The sequence below is a fragment of the Rhopalosiphum padi genome, chromosome 2, assembly GCF_020882245.1.
Source record: "Rhopalosiphum padi isolate XX-2018 chromosome 2, ASM2088224v1, whole genome shotgun sequence".
NCBI lineage: Eukaryota > Metazoa > Arthropoda > Insecta > Hemiptera > Aphididae > Rhopalosiphum > Rhopalosiphum padi.
This window is the reverse complement of record NC_083598.1, coordinates 48,624,874-48,643,484: the sequence shown is the minus strand read 5'-3', so window position 1 is coordinate 48,643,484 and position 18,611 is coordinate 48,624,874. Positions and strand designations below refer to the sequence as shown.

Genomic DNA, 18,611 nt, shown 5'->3' with positions numbered 1-18,611 from the left:
ATATTGATGGAATTTAATACCGTCAGACCGTGGGTTGGCCGTTGGCCCTTCAACGCTTCCGTACTATTGTGGTACTATGTGACCCGACACCCAGCAGCTGCAGTAGCCGCCACCGCCGCTACTGTAGTTTCAAAAACTAGACACCTGGAGCGCTGTTTGCGCTGCTCCGATTATTAATATTTAATACGGCAGTTGTGCGTCTCGAATTTATTGTGGTAAATTCATCCGTTATCGTCTATTCACTGTTTACTGAGTATCGATCGACTGTCGAGCCTATTTGAAAATCATACCAGTTATCCTCCATGTTCTAGTACTTCGTAATGAATACAATGAATAGGCCACTATGATAGCTACTTTTAAAGTTTTAAAGTCTGTGCTTTTGCGAACGATTGAAACTAATTCCGTATGCCGCCCTCGATTTTGTTTTCAACTGCGATACGTTGACGTCGCGGGCCGCCATCACTCCGTCGATAATTTACTGTTCGACCACGTGCTTTTTTTTTTTTACGTTACCTACGCATTTCTAACCGTCTCCGCTATGGGTCATTTAATAAATAATAATTTTGCATTATTCCGAGTACCTATCGAATTGCGTGTTATTACTGCTATCCATCGTTGAATCACCTCTGTGGTGCTGTATCCGTACCGCACTTTGCCATTATGTAATACATTATTGCGCGAGTATATCGAATTCGGAATTTTATACCCGTTGGTTGCCGAAACGAACTTATTATTGCGCTTGCATGTGTTCATGCTATCAACCTGGTTCGTGCCATCGTTTGTGTCATACGTGTCATAGCTGCTCTGGTTGATCATCTTACCATACCTATTAGGTACTAAGCGTCGAAATTGAATAAAATTGTTGATTTTGGGACATCGCCGCCACTCAGACGCACTGGATGTTTTCACCTGTCAGGTCCGGTTAGTATTAAAAATGTTTTCATTACAAAATAAATTTAAGTGTATGAACTATGAACCTTAGACCTCCTAATAGTGTTATAAATTATAGAAACTTTGTTTATTAACAATTGTTTTTTGTTTCTTATCTGAAGTGGGTAATTAAAAGGTGCCGCCTGGTTGATCATAAAAACTTTTTTAATCCAACTCGATAACCTAAGCTATTATCTAATTACAAATAGGGATGTCATATCAAAAGACACTATTGATTACTCATTACTCAAATTATTTGTTATTATTTATATAAGTATTATTGATTATTTTATCATTAATAAATATCAATATAAATAAGTACCTCGATAAGTACCTATCGAATATATTCAATGTTTTTAATTTTTCATACAATCATACCTTCATTTTTGGTTTAACTTAGTCACGAATTCAAGAGTTCATTATGTGACCACAGTTTTCGATTTTATTATGATGTTAGAGGCAAAAATTGTTTTGGTAAAAAATTCTTATTTTGGCCAGATGACATTTTTAATTTTTAATTTTTATAATAAATTGTACACTGTCAGTAATAAATTTTACAATAAGTATAAGTGATCTGAGTAGTAAATACAAAATACTTTACATTAAATACAATGAGGCAGTAGTTGTGACAGAAGAAGCTATCTATCAACGGAACTTCATGATGTGGATAGTATTATAAATTTAGTCCTTCAAAAGTTTTAAAACACCATTTTGTTTTAAGCGCCTTCTGGGGTCACCTCAAGGTCACCTAGAAAATTATAGATTACTATGATTGCTAGCATGATTGTCTTGCCACTGAGATTACCAAAGCATAAGTATTATGTTTCCATAATGTAGAGTATTCACTATTCATTATAATACCATTAAAGTTTCAAATAGTCTATGATAATACCACAGATTATCTATAATAATTTTAAATCTGTATACAAAATTTTATAACATATAATTGACCATATTATATACAAAATATCAAGGCTGGGCATTAACGAGTTAATAAGTTAAAAGTTAAGTTAATTTTAACTTATTAATTTAACTAGTTATGTTTGGATTTTCAATATTTTAATTATTAACTTACTAAATTTATTTTTTAATTAACATGAAATTAACGAATTTATTTTTCATTTTAAGAAATAAGTTAAGTTAATTTATTTATTTTTTTTACATTCACTATTCCAATTGTTTTCATGTCAAAAATATTTTTATTGTGAATTTATTAGTTATAAATGTTATTTTTCCAATCACTCTGTACTTTAAAGGAATACCCTGTATATATTAGAAAATATTTTATAATAAAAGCCAAATGGTTTTATGTTGTTAATATTATTTAATTAATTATAACAACTATCAAGTAACAATAATAATATTATAATATAGACTTAGACATAATATAATAATATAATTTGTTAGAAACGAAAAAATAAAATAAAATACATACTACAGTAGAACCTCATAAATCCGGACTATATGGGGCTCTAGGTTGTCCGAATTATTGAAAGTCCGGATTAAACAAAATAACCAAAAATCGTAAATTATAAATTAAAAAAAAAATATATTGGATATTAATTTATTATTCAAACTAAATATAAATACATATGTATGTCTTACAATATTTAACCTAAAAATACATGATACATAATACATAATTTTTAGAATTCGTTTTCTCGTTTATTTTAATCTATGACATAAACTAGCGTAATTTACGTATTATAAATGGCTGTCCGGATTAAGCAAAGTCCGGACTAATGAGGTCCGAATTAATGAGGTTCTACTGTATATAGAAATACTGTATGAAGTATAAGCATTATTATAGTCTATAATTTAGTTGTGTGTTGATAAAAAATAAAGCTAATTTTTTTCCTACGTTTACAAAGTAATCGTTAAAAATATTAGATACCATTTCAGGATCCGTTTCTGCATCAAACATTTGTTCATTATTTACTACCGTTTCAATTTTATCCTTGTTATTTGATTTAGAGCGCGTTATTTCATTTATTAGTTGCCATGTTGCTTTTGAACTATGAGAGACACTCTTAAACTTTTTTTCATAAAAACGTATTTTTGCAAGTCTTAGAACACTTATTATTTATACGTTCATTTATTTTTATATTTTTTATAATAGGTAGCTAATTTAACATTATTAGGATTTTTCTTACATTTTAATGATAGAGATTGTTTATGTCGTGTAGAACAAAGTAAACCCGCGGACATCCACTCTTTTAAACGTTTATTTTTACAACTTACCACTTTATTTACAGTTGATATATCAATAGCTTTACTAATTATATTTTGAAATGTATTAAAACACTCATTAGTGATTAGTGTTAGTTTTGTTATATATTTCAGACCATTTTTCTGTTTGTAATAACAATTTAATTTTATTATGATCAATTATAGAAAAAGTATTATCTTTAGTTTTTAAGGGATTGATTATTGGTAAAGAAACACAGATAGAAAAGTGGTCACTTATATCAGTCTGCAACACACCAGAGTTAACTAAATTAATTAGGTTCTCATTATTGTTAATAAATATATGATCTAGACAAGCATGATTACGACCATTAAGTAATCTGGTATTAATGTTTATAAATGACGCAAAACCACTCACAGATAATAGATCTAGGTATTCATTATTAATTAAATTATCGCCGACAATATTAATATTCATATCTCCAATGAGAACAGTATAGCCACCTTTATATTTATATTCCTTTATAACTTTACTTAATGTTTCCATAAAACTACGTATATCAGTCGAGGGTGATCTATAAATGCATAAAATATTTATTGGCAGACAAAGATTCATTAAAGAGATTTTCACAATGTTTGTTTCTACATAATCGTATTCAAAAAAGTCTACATTAAAAGTGTTTTTAACAAAAATAACTATTCCATCATTTTGATTTCTTTTTATAGTTGAAAAAAATAGTTTATAGCCATCAATAGTGTAGTTACAATGATTTGAAGCATTATGCCAAGTTTCAGTTAGAATAATTATATCTAATTTTTCATTATTTTTATCACTTTCTAAAAACAACATTAATTCATCAAAATTGGTGTTTACACTTCTAATATTACAACAAAAAATATTTACATAATTATTACTATTTACATTTTTTACATGATATAATTCAGAAAAAGATTCAAAATAATTTGTTTTATAACTTAGATATCCTTCAATATTTAAACATTTTTCCATTTAAAATATGATATAAAATATAAACAAAAAATATCTGCTTTGTAATGATGTTCAATTAAATTAGTTTAGATAAAGCGTCCTCATTATCAATTATTATGGCTTTTGTACTTTCACTTTTTTTTATAAACAATTTTAAGTCTTTAAACCAAACAAATTTAAAACTCTTTTCACGTGCATACACTTTAGCTTTAAAAAACAGATTTCTATTAAACAAAGTTAGACAATCATTGGTTTGTTTTGGAATTTCGACTGGATACGATAAGCTTTCAAAATAGTTGTTTCAACTCCTACTGATGCCGCGATTGCCTCCACTGTTTTAATACAATTTTCATTATTTGTTTCTGGAACACCAACAATTTCTGCAAAGTTTTCTAATGATTTTTGTTCTAAGACATTAATACGCTTATCTAAATAAGTAACTTCATTTTTCAGTTTATTATTTTGTTCTTTTAAAATTTGATTTTCCTCCTTCATATATTTTATTGTCGTTAACATTTCCTGTAGTTGATTGCCAAAGCTATTAAACTTATCGCTCATGTAATTAACTGAATCAATTAGACTTTTAAAAGTTTCATTTGATAAGGTACATGAATCCATATTTTTAAGTACTGTAGCACTTTCCGAAGTCGGTGTTTTATCCTTTGGAACAGAATATTTGCATTTATTACAACTCCAGCTCAATTTAGCGTTTTTTGACATTTTTCTAAACAAGGTTTCTCTTAACGAAGCACATCCAAAATGTAAAAGTGTAATACACGTTGAACATTTAATTTCATCTCCATCAAAAATATCATCATTGCATTCATTACACAACATTTTCACAACTTATACTTATTTATAAAATATAATCGAGAAATTATAAGCCAATTAACTATTTAATCACAAAGAAAATTAAAGATAAGACGCGACTAACGTCCGTACTCTTCAAGCACTCGATGTACACTGAAAAAATACTTTCAACATATTGTACATTACATGTTAAAATATTCTAATACAGTTTAATTTATTAGAAGGTTAAGTAGCTGTTTGAAACATCTATAATTTTACATCAGATAATCCAAAATACTCTTTATAGATTTCATATAAAACGTTATGTATTTGATAGACCAAAGAGCCAAAAAATGTTAGTAGGTGTACAAGTGTTAAAAATACATTGAAACAATATTCAAATAGTTAATCAAAATGTATCTTTATCAGGCTTGAACAAATAATTTTTTTTTTTTTTACTCAGTTTATTAGTATTAAACTTAAAAGTAAGTTTTAAGTAAGTACAGACTTTATTAAAATGTTGTTCTTTAAATGTTAACATAGGTACTTGTGCTGTGTAAAAAAAAAAAGTTGAATATAAATTTAAATTTTACATTTAACTGAAATAAAAGTAAACAATATGTACCAATTGAAATAATAATAATATATATAATGGATTAAAAAATAAATGTGTTTTTGCTTTTAGGTTGTTTTTTTTAATACAAAATATAACAATTCATTACTTGTACCTAACTATATTACTTAATATTATGTATAGAACTAAGTCTTGATTAACAATTAAATAATTTATAAAAAGAGAAAAATAAGACCAAAATTATAAGTACAAATTTTATCAATTTAAAACAAATTAAAAACATTATAACTAACAAAAATTATTTTTTTTATTTTTTGTATAATTTCAGAATATTACATTTATCTGATCTTTTAATATTAAACGAATTACAACCAGTCAAAGAAATGGTTCCATAAAATATGTATTGTTGAGGTATTAATTGTATATCGTTGTCTTTAGGCCATTTAAACTTATCCAACTTTGCTTTTAAAAATTTTATTTAACAATTATTTTCTGATATTTCTAGAATACGATTAATATACCATCCACTGTCATTTATGATAGCATAGTAATTTTCAGTCAGAAATGTTATATTGTTATCAATATATTCATTTTGACTGCTTTTGAAAGATTTAGTGTTTGGAGAATCGGCATATCTTATTTTTTCATTTTGTGCATCTTCAGAAGAATCTTCATCAGAAGTAACTTTTTTCTTTTTGGGTCAGTGTATAGGCAGGTGGTATTTTATTTTCAGGGCTATTTTACAATGATTTTTTGTTAGTTTTACATTCATAGTTAATGATAAACCGCCACAACCGATCACTACTGACTCGATCTCTTGGTTTTTCCAATAGCCAACAAAGTGAATACTTTTTAATAATGGTTGACTCATTGTTTGGTAAATTTATTTTCACAAAAGGGAATCTATGGGAATCTCATTTGCATTGTCTCTACATGAATTTTTGTTTATAATTAGTTCACTAAAGTCTCTAAGATGTAGGGAATTTTCACTATTCAATATTTTGCTAATACTATTAAAATCTTCAGCAATATCTAAGAAGTCTGATTCATTAATTAAATTGCTGCGAGATAAATCTGCTTTAAGTTCTTCTTCAATTATTTTATTTTTTAATATTTTGTATCTTTTTTCCTGTTAGTTTTGTTAAAAAAATAATTGCTTTTCAAAAACTAAATCTGTGTATGCAATAATTCCAATATGAGTTTTAGCGATTTCCTTTGCATCATCATAACTTCTATGTATAATATTTAAAATTGTATCATTAGTTAAATATAAGAAATTTGTTTCTACTGTTTTAGTAGATTTTTTCTCCTGAGTAAATTTAATGTCTATTTTTGAATTTAATAATTCAGCTTTAGTTTCGTTTATTGATTCAATACGTTAAAGTCTTGACATAATATCTTTCATAAAAAAGTTTACAACAGTTAACAAAGTAAGTACTTGTAAGTGACCGAGTTGCTCTGAAAAATTGCTCACAGGTTGGTTGTTGAAATTCCATATAGTATAAATTTCTGGATTTAAGTTTTTATTTACTCGAAATCATACAATAAAAAAAAAAAAGGTATATCAATGAATGAGCATTTATTTTTAACTTCATTACATTTAATTCCTTAGACTTCCATAAAATTAATAGTTATTCTTTAGACCTTCTAGTAATTCATAAGACTTTGCTACAATTCTTTAAACTTCCGTGTAACTTATAAATTTATAAACTATAGGTAATTAGGAATTATATTAATTATATTTGTAACATTACTAAATACTAATTAGTAGGTGATGAAACATACTGACTATAAAAATTAAAAATTGGCATGCTTACAATTAATGTCCATAATATTAATAAATTATTAAGAGGACGATACACTCGCACTGTTAAGCTTAATATTATCAAATATTCAAGAGACAATATAATCTAGTGAATCTCATAGGTTTATTTTTTAATATTTTAATTTTAAAGCAATTTATAAATTGCATGTACATTTTAAAATAAGCATACAACCCCCTTTCAATTAACGGATTACTTAGAATTTATATTTTGCTATGTAATGCGTTTGTAAGACAGAAAAACACATGCGGGTGTAGCATCCTCTTAAGTTACAAATATATCACATCCTCCTTGTACCTACCTTCTATTAGTTAAATTAGTATATCTACTTAAAAGCTAAAACCATGTTTTAAACTAAAATTGTATTATAGTTTGTCTTAAGCAAAATTGTATTTTAGCGTCGTTCTAATAAAATCAATAACATATTTTTTGCTTAAGGTACCTACGTTAATTTTTTTAACAATTAGTACTATGCATTTTAAATGCCTAATAACATTTAATAATTGAAAGCACATAATTACATACAATTGTTTATAGTTTTCATCCTAAGAACTTATGAGCCTTAGCTCTTAGATAAAATGTGTAATTCTAATTATGAACTTTTAATAAATAATAAGTATTTAGGTATTTATATCTTGTAATTTGTATACAATATAATTTGTAAGCAATAAAATCAGGAAATAGAAAATATTGTAGTAAAATTAATTCATGACACATATTTTAACAGATTATATATTCTTATGCTGCTCCGGCGTACATCAAGATGGGTAGAATATACATTTTCGTCATATTGATACGAGTTATTGTTGCCTTTTTAACTATGTTTAGTACGTGGTTTCCCAAGTTGAGAGTGCGACCCATTGTGACATCTAGGTATTTTACATGGGTTGACCATGGGATGAGGGTACCGTTGAAAGAGAGCTGAAGCAGGTTTTTGTCCCTTTTTGGATAAATAATATGGAAATGGTCTTGGATGCATTTATGCGGAGGAGCCACTTGAGAGCAACCAGTCAGATGCTATTTCGAGTTGCCTTTGGAGTTGAATTTTGCTCTAATTGGTTTGTTTTCACAGGTATGGAACATGGTGTCATCCGCAAATAGAGTAAGAGATGCTTTCACGGTGACAGGGATATCTTTGGTATAAATTAAGTACAGAATTGGCACTAGGCAAGATCCCTGGGGACGTCTGTTAGAATAGTCCTTGGAGAAGAGATTTGATCATTTATCCGAACACAGAATGAGCGATTTAATAAATACGATTGTGTTAGTTTTATGAGATGTGTAGGAATATTCTTAGTTGACATTTTAAAGAGGAGGTCATCGTGCCAGACTCAATCGAAGGCCTTCTCAACGTCGATGAAAACAGCGGCTGTGTGGGTTCAGTTTTTGAGGTTATATCTGATAAGGCTAGTTAAGTAAATTAATTGTTGCGTGGTTGAATGCTCTTGACGGAACGCGGCTTTGCTCAGGTCTAATGATGTTAGGTGCTTTTGGAGTAAGAAAAGAATGATTTTCTCAAAAAGCTTGGAAAAGGTAGAGAGCAGAGCTATAAGTCTGTAGATGTCCAGTTTTTGGGGGTCCTTGCCTGGTTTTGGGATACAAATTATTGTAGCTCTTCCAGGTCATCGGGAATGCCTATTGCTATTGCTAGATTGCCTGTGAACTATACCAGGCTGAGCCTTTTCTAGTTGTGTGATGCGGTGTGGATTATTTGATTTGTACTTGTTATATTTTTATTTGGAAGTTGCCCATGTATGTGGTCTTGGGAGGTTATTGCATTGGATAGGTGATGGGTGTGGTTTGGTAAACATTACTGTAATTTTTTTTATGGACTCTTGGATTGAACTAAAGCCCGCAGAAAAAAGAAGGGTAGAATTCCTAACAATCTTGGGTTGGCCGAGTATGGTCCTTATGCCAATGGTTTGGACGGCCTAAATTCTTTTCCATGTGGTTTTTCGTATAAATGGAGCCCAAGCTGCACCTGCGTAGGAGATTGTTGGGACGATATACATAGGGAGTAAATTAAGCCTGGTCTTGGCTGGGATAGGGATTTTTTTGTTTAGTACAGCATAGAGCATACCCCGTATTTTGATTGCTCTCTTGATGTTGTTGGTAGCATGAGTAGAAAAAGTGAGATTGCGGTCGATTGTAACCCCGAGGTATTTAGCGTTCTTTTCCCATTTTATCGGTAGATTGTTAAGTTTTATTTGGTCGACTCTTGCTGGCTTTGTGCGACCGAAAAGAATCGCAATTGTTTTTGATTCGTTGATTCGAAGACGCCATTTTGAGAACCATTCAGACGCTATGTCTGCTTGGCGTTGTAGTTGTAAGGCAGCTCTTCGCGCGATTTTATTTAAGCAGTAGAACATAGTATCGTCCGCGAAAAGCGAGACGTTTGCCTTTAGGTAGGTGGGTATGTGGTTCGTATATACGTTGAAAAGTGTTGGGGAAAGGCATGAGCTTTTGCATTGCTGATATAACGGCGATATGCCTATATACTTGTTCCAGGCGTTAGCCTATGACGAGTTGAGTAAGTTGTGGTGAATTATTTTGTTAGTTTGAGTTGGACCATAAGAGGGGGCGTGGCTTTGTGGATTTTGAGGTTGGGCCGGTAGTTAAGGTGGATTGTCTAAGACGGCGGATGTGGGCGAAAGTTGAATTTGAGTTGCGGTGAAATAGGTTCTTGCTGTTGGTTAATATTGATTGTTTGATGGTGGAGGTGCGTGTTGAAGAAAGAATTGTTTTATTTGTCACAAACCATGGGGAGGAGGTGATAGTACGGAGGCCGATATTTTGGACGGCTTCAAGTTTGCTCCAATTCGCTTTGGATATTAGTGGTCCCCACGCCGGACCGGCGTATGAAAGGATAGGTTTAATATATAGTTGCAGAATATTAAGTTTGGTTTTGATGGGAATGGGGCTGGAGTGGTTTAGGATCAGGTACAGCATGCCACGGGCGGCGGTGGCTTTCTTGACCGTTAACTTAATATGTGCTGAGAATGTGAGATTTCGGTCAATGGTTACACCGAGGTATTTTGATGAAGGAGACCAGGGGATTTGGTGACCGTTTAGATTCAGCTGGTGTGAGGCGAAATAAGTGGGACCGTTGAACATGACCGCAACCGTTTTTAGAGCGTTGATGTTGAGACGTCATTTTTTGCACCAGGTTAATGTTATGTTCAATTGTTTTTGCAGTTGAATGGCTGCTCTTTTCGGGTTTTTGTTCGAGGTGGTGAACATGGTGTCGTCGGCGAATAAGTAAAGCCGGGCGTTATGGTTGAGGGGAACGTCGTTTGTGTAGGCCAAATAAAGTGTCGGCGAGAGACAGGAGCCTTGAGGTACACCTGAAAAAACCGGCCTATTACTGGATATGATGGTGTTTAGCCTTACCGAGAAAGTACGGTCTGTGAGGAACGAGTTTATTATATTTATTAGTGGGGTAAGGACTCCCAAGGTATGGAGCTTATATAATAGGCCTGCGTGCCAAACTCTATCGGAGGCATTTTCGACGTCAAGAAAGACGGCGGCTGTGCGCAGTTTTCTATTTGAATTTGCTGCCAAATTGTCAATAAGGCCAACAAGCTGGTGGGTTGTGGAATGTTGTGGTCGGAAAGCGTATTGTTCTTTTCTGATTTTGGGACCAATCGCAGCATTTAGTTTCACCAAAACAACTCGTTCAAAGATTTTTGAGAGGGATGATAGTAGTGCAATAGGGCGGTAGTTGGCTGGATGTCGGTGGTCCTTTCCTGGTTTGGGGATAGTAATGACGATTGCGTGCTTCCACGACTTTGGGAAGTAGCCAATTCGTAGGCATCCGTTAAAGAGGTGGATGAGAAATAAAACTGATTTCCTGGGTAGGAGTTTGATGGCTAAGTTAGTGATGGAGTCTGCGTCAGGTGCTTTGCGTTTTGAGATTCGGTTGATAATTTGTTGGACGGTCCTCGGTTTTGTGTAACAAACAGTTTGTGGGGATGACTGAAGGGAGTGGATGAAGGTGGTGACTTCTGGTATGACTGGGCCCGTAGTTGAATTGAATTGGCGTTCATATGTGTTAGCAAATAATTAAACCTTTTCTTCATCCTTGTACATAAGGCCATTTGGGCCAATCAGCGGATAGACCGCAGGGGTTTTGTTTAGGAGTTTCTTATTTAACTTGTAAATTGAACCGTCTTGGACGTCTAGGGTATCGAGGAAGTGAAATTCTTTTCCATGGGGATTTGCGTATAAATGGAGCCCAAGCTGCACCTGTGTAGGAGATTGTTTGGACGATATACATACGGAGTAAATTAAGCCTGGTCTTGGCTGGGATAGGGCTTTTTTTGTTAGCTTTCAGGATTTTTGAGGTTTTTACCCGGTATTGATATGGATATGACTGAAGATAGTTTCCACGCTTCAGGGAAGTAGCAATGCTTTAAACCACAGAGGTTCCCAAACTTTTTTGCCTCGTAGACCACTTGCCAACTTTTTTCATTTTCGTAGACCCCTAAAATTAAATTTTTACAAATTTATCTAGGTGTTTTTCATAGCTTACAGTGCTTACACAGAACTGCTCACCTGAATAGGCTTTAATATGGAGTGCATTTTTTTAAAATAAAAAATGTTTTGTTTTTAATAATAATAATACCTTTATTTCTTTAATAATGACAATACTCAAATAATTTTTTTAATAATTAAAACGACAATAAATGCAAATACAAATTTAATAACATAAAAAAAAAATTAAGGTTAGTTTTGAAATACATATTTAATGGGAAAGATGAGTCTGATGCTTTGATAGTAATTTTTCAATATTTGGCTTCAAATTAGTCAAGTTTAATCTCAAATCTCCTCTTATCAGTGAATTATAGGAAAACATAGAAAAATGGCAATCGGCATATGATCAAATATAGCGCCGCTCAACGCCGTGATCCAATATAAGTCGTCGTGCAACCATAGTATCTATATCCGTGATTGTCACACACATATTATTAAATACATATATATATATTACGAAAAAATTATGACACACATTTTCGATTTAACTTTCGTGGACCCCTATTTACATATGATGCACCCCCAATTTTAATTTTCATTGACATAGACCCCTTACAGGTCAGAATCGACCCCAAGGGGTCGATATAGACCACTTTGGGAACCTATGCTTTAAACAGCCGTTTATGATTTTTGTGAGATTAAAAAAAAATGCTTCTAACTGGAAGACACTTTATGGCAGCGTTTGTTATTTAGTCGATGCTTGGCGTTTTGTTTTTGGCTAGGGTGGAAATTAGTTTTTAGATTTTTCCAGGGGAACTGAATATTTTAGATTCACTTATATTGAGTTTTTCAGTAAGAGAATGCTGTTTGATACTTTGGGGAGGCGAGGAAGTGAATTGTTTCCTGAGAGAATCCGCAAAAAGTTTTGTTTTATCTTCGTTTGAAAATAAAAGACTGTTAGGAGGCTGTTTTTTTCCTGAGGAAATTTTTGTTTAGTTTGAATACTGAGTTTACATTGGAGTTCAGGGATTCCAGATACGAGTCCCACTGGTCCTGTTAGTGGGTCTGAAGCAGCAGTCTAACAGTCTGAATTTTAGCAAGCGACCTTTTGATTTAGGGATCGCGGGTGAGTTGCCGTTTACGACTAATCCGATTTTTTTCACGGATTTCTCGTAGAATCTTGAAGGGGATGGAGTTTCTATCTTTTTTGTAGACATGGATAGAAGAGCTCATGTCAAGAGCCGTAATGATGGAATCAGTGAAGGTTTCAATGATATTGTCGATGTCTTGCTTGGAGCTAATGGAATGATTAATGTTCGATTTTTCTTCATCTAGTATGCGTGAGAACTTGGCCCAGTTAATGGATGGATAGTGATGGTGTTGGAGGAGTCAGAAAATTACTATGATGGAGTGGGCGATGGCGGTCCGTCGCGTTGACGTTGGCTACCCGTGGCGGTGAGAAGGATTTGTTGCGAAGTTTCTTCTTTGGTTTGGAGACTGGAGTTCGATTTCTTTTGGCACCAACTCTGCGGTCGCCCATTGTGTCCTGTTCTAGTATGGTAATAAATTAAAAAAAAGCAAATGGTTAATTACTCTAAAAGTCATTGTAGTTTTCTAAGACTGCAAATGTGACATTGTGTTTATTCATTAAATTTTATTCTCCTCATTGATATTGTAACATTTGATGATACATTTTTATTTTAATGAAAAGTTAGACAATTCAGTAAATTTCAGCACCTTAATATTTAGATTTACTAATGTAATAATTTCATACAATTCAAAAATTTACTTAATGAATATTTGCATGTATGGTTTTTGTTGGTTTGTGTTAATAAAATTATAGAATTTATAACTTTTAAAGTCTTGCAGTTATATTTTATAAAGTTATTCATACAAAAGCTACCATTGTGAGTTTATCATATACCATTAATTTGTTTAAACATTGTTGCATTTAATAGTGTAATAAATACAGCAAAATAGTAAATACCTATATTATGATTTATTATTTATATAAATTGATACATATTGATTGAACTAGATATTAACCGCTGGCATGAACCAAAATTCTGTAAGTTAAGTAGGTCAATCATGTTGAACATAAATATAAATATAGATAATACCTGTGGCTAATAAATTTAAATATTGTGAGTGTTATAAACAATTATTACTTATAATGATATAACTTTTTAAAGACTAGCACCTGTATTCTATAAGGTTATTAACACAGAAGCAACTATTTTTAACTAACTTGTTCATATAAATACTTAAACATAATTTTTAAGTAATTTGTTTAAACATTGCTCAAATTTGAAAGTATAATAAATAAAGCAAAATAGTAATTTAGTTTAGTAAATTTAATTTATCATACATAGCTTGGTGGATCGCTAATGACATCAATAATTTATCTAATATCAAAATTGTACAATATATTTCAAATATCTTCACATTCAATAAAATTTAATTATGAGTTTTAAAATTGATAGTCTTTTAAAAATAAAGAATTTGTTTTTAAATTTAGTTAATCATATATTACCATGTATATCTTAGTGTCATTGAACAATGATTGTTGATTGATGATGAATCGAACACTGGGTGGGTGATGGAAGATAATGTTGCTTTGCTTTGATAGACTGTTGTTTGCCTATGTACTATCCTAAGCTGAGAGCCTTTGTTAGTTGTGAGATATTTTGATGTGGATTTTTTTCCTTTTTTATTTCATTTTGACGTTGCCCATGTACTTGGTACGATCTTCCGGGAGATTTGTTGTTTGGAATAGGATTGTATAATCAATTAAAGATTTTTGGATAAACCGGAAGTGGGCAGCATGTTGTGTTTTAATCATTACAGATCCGTCTGAGGAGGCCTGGGCGGAGATGGATTCAGGTGAAAGGATGGAGTTGTTGAATATGATTGGAGCGATTATGCACCAATCAGAGCACTTCTTGATGAATATCGGAGGTATACGGTGAGAGAGTTTAATGGCTGTTTCTGTAGGCTCAGAGACTACGTGACCGTCAGCTAATGGTTAGTTTATATGATCAAAAGCGGGGGGATTGGTTTTGGTCAGCGGACGAAAGCGAGGTAATTGAACTATCTGACATACGACTCACCAGAAACTGACTCTACTTCATCTTGGACGGGAGAGGGCGGGGCACTACGTTGACGTCCTTTTTTCTGGGAGGGTTCTAAGAGTGGTGGGGAAATGCATGACCATTTTTTCACTCCGGAGTTGACTTCGTGGCGCGGGGAATTTCAACCTGCGGAGTTTTTGGAACGACCAGCTCTGTGGCCGCCCATGTTGACTTCTACTCTTGGGATTGATTTTTGTAGCAATCAGCAACTGGTTCAAGCGGAGGGTGAAATCTGAATTGATCTCTGGGGGTTTGAACTGTTATGGATTTTTTTTATAGCTGTGCTCAGTCGAGGTGTTTGGTGTTCCTAGTTAAACCTGGGTTTATGATAGAGTGACCTAGGTCACGGATGTGGGGATAGGTGGTTATTAGTTTTTTGTGGAAGAGTATTCTACTGTTCTTTTAAATTTTACATTTGATTGTTGAGTTACGCGCGGAGTTTATTAGAGTCTTGTTTTATACGAACCACGGAAGCGTGATTATTGTTCTTAAGCAGATGTTTTGTATTGACTCTATTTTGGCCTTACTGGAGGCAGGACCCAGGTAGGTGAGGATTCAATTAATATACATCATCTGCAAACAGGCACGTTTGGAAATGTTTGCCAAAATTGAGATGTTGGTCGAGGGTTACTCCTAGATATCTGGTGTTGGATGACCATTGTATCAGTTGATCGTTTATAATAATTCCCGGTGTTTTGATTTTGCAAGATGAAGTGCCTGTGTTCTTTGAGTGGTGGAATATTTGTAGAGTTCCGTAAATTTTGATTTGTTACTGTGTAGTGGGCGCCGGTTATGATACGTAATGTTGTGTGTTGGAAGACCACGATCTTAATCCACGTGTGATGGCCAATGAGGTGCCTCCAGATCGTTGCGGCGTATAGCACAATAGGCCTTAGGTAAATTGTATATATTGATAATCTTGTGGGCAGAGGAAGCGCACTGTTATGGTTCAGTGTTGGGTATAGTGCTGTCCGGGCACCACGCGCCTTCTGTAAGGTGTTTTTATTAATATGCTTGTTGAAACCTAGATTATAATTAAAGATAACACCGAGGTATTTTGCGTGGTGGTTCCAATCCAGGTGAGTTTTCTGTTTTTTGCTTCAAATTGCGATTTCTGGAGTTGGACCTAAAGACCACTGCCATCGTCTTGGAGACGTTGTGTTTAATTCTCCTCTTTTAAATCACTCTGACGTTAGGTTTGGCGCTTTTGCTTTGATTGGTCGGCCGGTGGCCTATTTAGAGCACCAGGATAAGCCTTTTCACTCTGAATGGGGTGTTACAGGATAGTTTTTGTCAGGTTAGGTTAGACGTAATAGGTGTGTGAATTTGTTGGTAAATAAACTGTGTTAGAGTACTTTTGCAAGACGAAGTGCCTCTTCTTTGAGTGGTGGAAAATTTTTAGATTTTAATAGATTTTGGTTTGTTACCGTATAGTGGGCGCCGGTTATGATACGTAATGTTGTGTGTTGGAAGGCCTCGATCTTGATCCACGTGTGATGGCCAATGAGGTGCCTCCAAATCGTTGCGGCGTAGAACACAATAGGCCTTAGGTAGATTTTGTATATCACCAATCTTGTGTATAGAGGAAGAGCACTGTTGTGATATAGAGTGTTGGATATAGTGCTGTCCGGGCACCACGCGCTTTCTGTAAAGTGAACTTGATGTGCTTGTTGAAGCCCAAGTTGTAATTAAAAGTGATGCCAAGGTATTTGGCGTGGTGGTTCCACTCCAGATGTTGGTTTCCTATTTCCACTTTCAATTCACGGTTCCTGGAGATAGGTCCAAAGACAACTGCTACTGTCTTTGATATGTTGAGTTGTATTCTCCACTTAGAAAACCACTCTGATGTTATGTTAAGTTGTCGCTGTAATGCTAGAACTGTGTATTTGTAATTGTGGTTACTAGCGTACAGGAGGGTGTCGTCTGCAAAGAGCGATACTGTTGTTGGTCTTAAGGTGGGGAAGTCATTAGTGTAGACGAGATATAGCAGTGGCGACGGACATGAACCCTGGGGGTCGTCGATTTTAATTTGAAAGTATCTATTTTGTAGGAAGGAGTCCACCAGCTTGATTAAGGGGAGAGGAACGTTAGTTGTCATCAGTTTGTAGATCAGGCCTTGGTGCCACACACGGTCGAAAGCTTTCGCCACGTCCAGAAAGACAGCCACTGTTTTTTCTCCCTCTTGGGATTTGGATGTTAGGTCGTCGATGAGTGTTATTAGTTGTGTCGTAGTTGAGTGGCCCGTACGGAAAGCATGTTGTTCATTCCTAATATTAATGGGATTTTTAAGCCTTGAGAGTATAATTCTCTCAAAGACTTTCGACATTGTGTTTTGCAGTGATATGGGTCTGTGATTATCGCGTAAGAGGTGATTTTTCATTGGCTTAGGGATCATTACGATATGAGCTTTTTTCCACTGGTCGGGAAAGTATGAGAATCTGAAGCATGATGTGTATATATTTGCTAGGAGGACAATTGCTATTTTCGGGAGGTGTTTTAGGGCTCTGTTTGTTATGCCATCCCCCCTGGTGCTTTCGCGGAGGGGAGGCGTTTGACAATACTCCATACCTCGTTTGGTGATATATGGGTTGTTGATGGGGGTAATTGTATGTTACGAAGTTGTTGAATGGAGTTTTCAACTTCGGGTAGTGGAGGACCCGGGTTGTTTTGAAATCGATCTGACATAGAATCTGCGAATAGCTCAGCCTTCGAGATTGGATCGTAGATTTTGGTTCCCTCTGGCGATTTTAGTGGTTGACAAGGTAGAGGTTTATGGAGAAGACGGCGGTTTAGTTTATTTATAGATTTATTTTTGAAGTTTATTGTGGAGGTGAAAGCATGCCATAGTGATGTTCTATGTCGTGAAAGTATATCTTTTACGTAGGACACCTGTGCATTGTAAAGTGTTTTTACCTTTGGGTCACGTGTACGTTGCCAGTTTTTACATAATAATCGTTTGGTGTCAATCTCGAGTCGAATATCGTCCGGTATCGATTTCAGTGGCTCTGGTTGGTTTACTGTGTAGGAGCAATTTCAGCATTCTGATTGGATGGCTTTGGTTAGTTGTTCTATGCATTCGTTAATGTCCGAGATTGATGAGATGTAGTTATTTTTTATGTGAGGTGCTAGTTCAGTTTGGAACTTCCTCCAATTTATCCGATTTCTTGCACTAGGTGGTCTACATTGCGCGAGTTGAGAAGATAGGCTTATTAATTGCGGGTTGTGGTCTGAGGAGAGGTCGCAGTGATTAGTGAGAGTATAGTTCATGTTTGGTGTATCAAGTAGGAAAATATCGAGGACGTCTGGACGATGTTTTGGGACATACGGGTAGTATTTGGACGAGTCGGGGGCTCCGATCGAGTAACGGTTTGTCGTTTCAGCGTGTTGCACAATTGTTTTGCTAGACTTGTTGCAGTGTAAGCTGTGCCAGTTGCTTTGCTTTGCTTTGTATTCTTTTACTTTGTTTCAAGCTTATGCTTCTGCCAGAGGGATTTACGTTGTGATTAAGAAATGTTTATTGATTTTTAATGCTTATGTTTATATACTAAGTGGTTTTTTTTTGAATAATTCTTTGTGGCTTTTTCTATTGAATATGAATGATATATGATCGGAATTTGAATTTTGAATCTTTTGAGTTGTTGCATTTTTCTCTTTGTTTACAGTGTCCTTGATTGATAGCATGTTCAGTGACGATCTTATCGTGTGGTTGGACACGT

The 18,611-nt window shown here is 33.8% G+C and overlaps 1 long non-coding RNA gene across 2 annotated transcripts in view; it reads left to right on the top strand.

The window, feature by feature from the left end:
* Window positions 1-233: 233 nt before the first annotated feature.
* LOC132922958 (uncharacterized) overlaps window positions 234-18,611 on the top strand; it is a 38,211-nt gene continuing 19,833 nt past the window's right edge. For both annotated transcript variants that reach the window (XR_009661075.1, XR_009661074.1), the window contains exon 1: window positions 234-921. This is a non-coding gene — a long non-coding RNA (uncharacterized LOC132922958). The remainder of the gene's footprint in view (window positions 922-18,611) is intronic.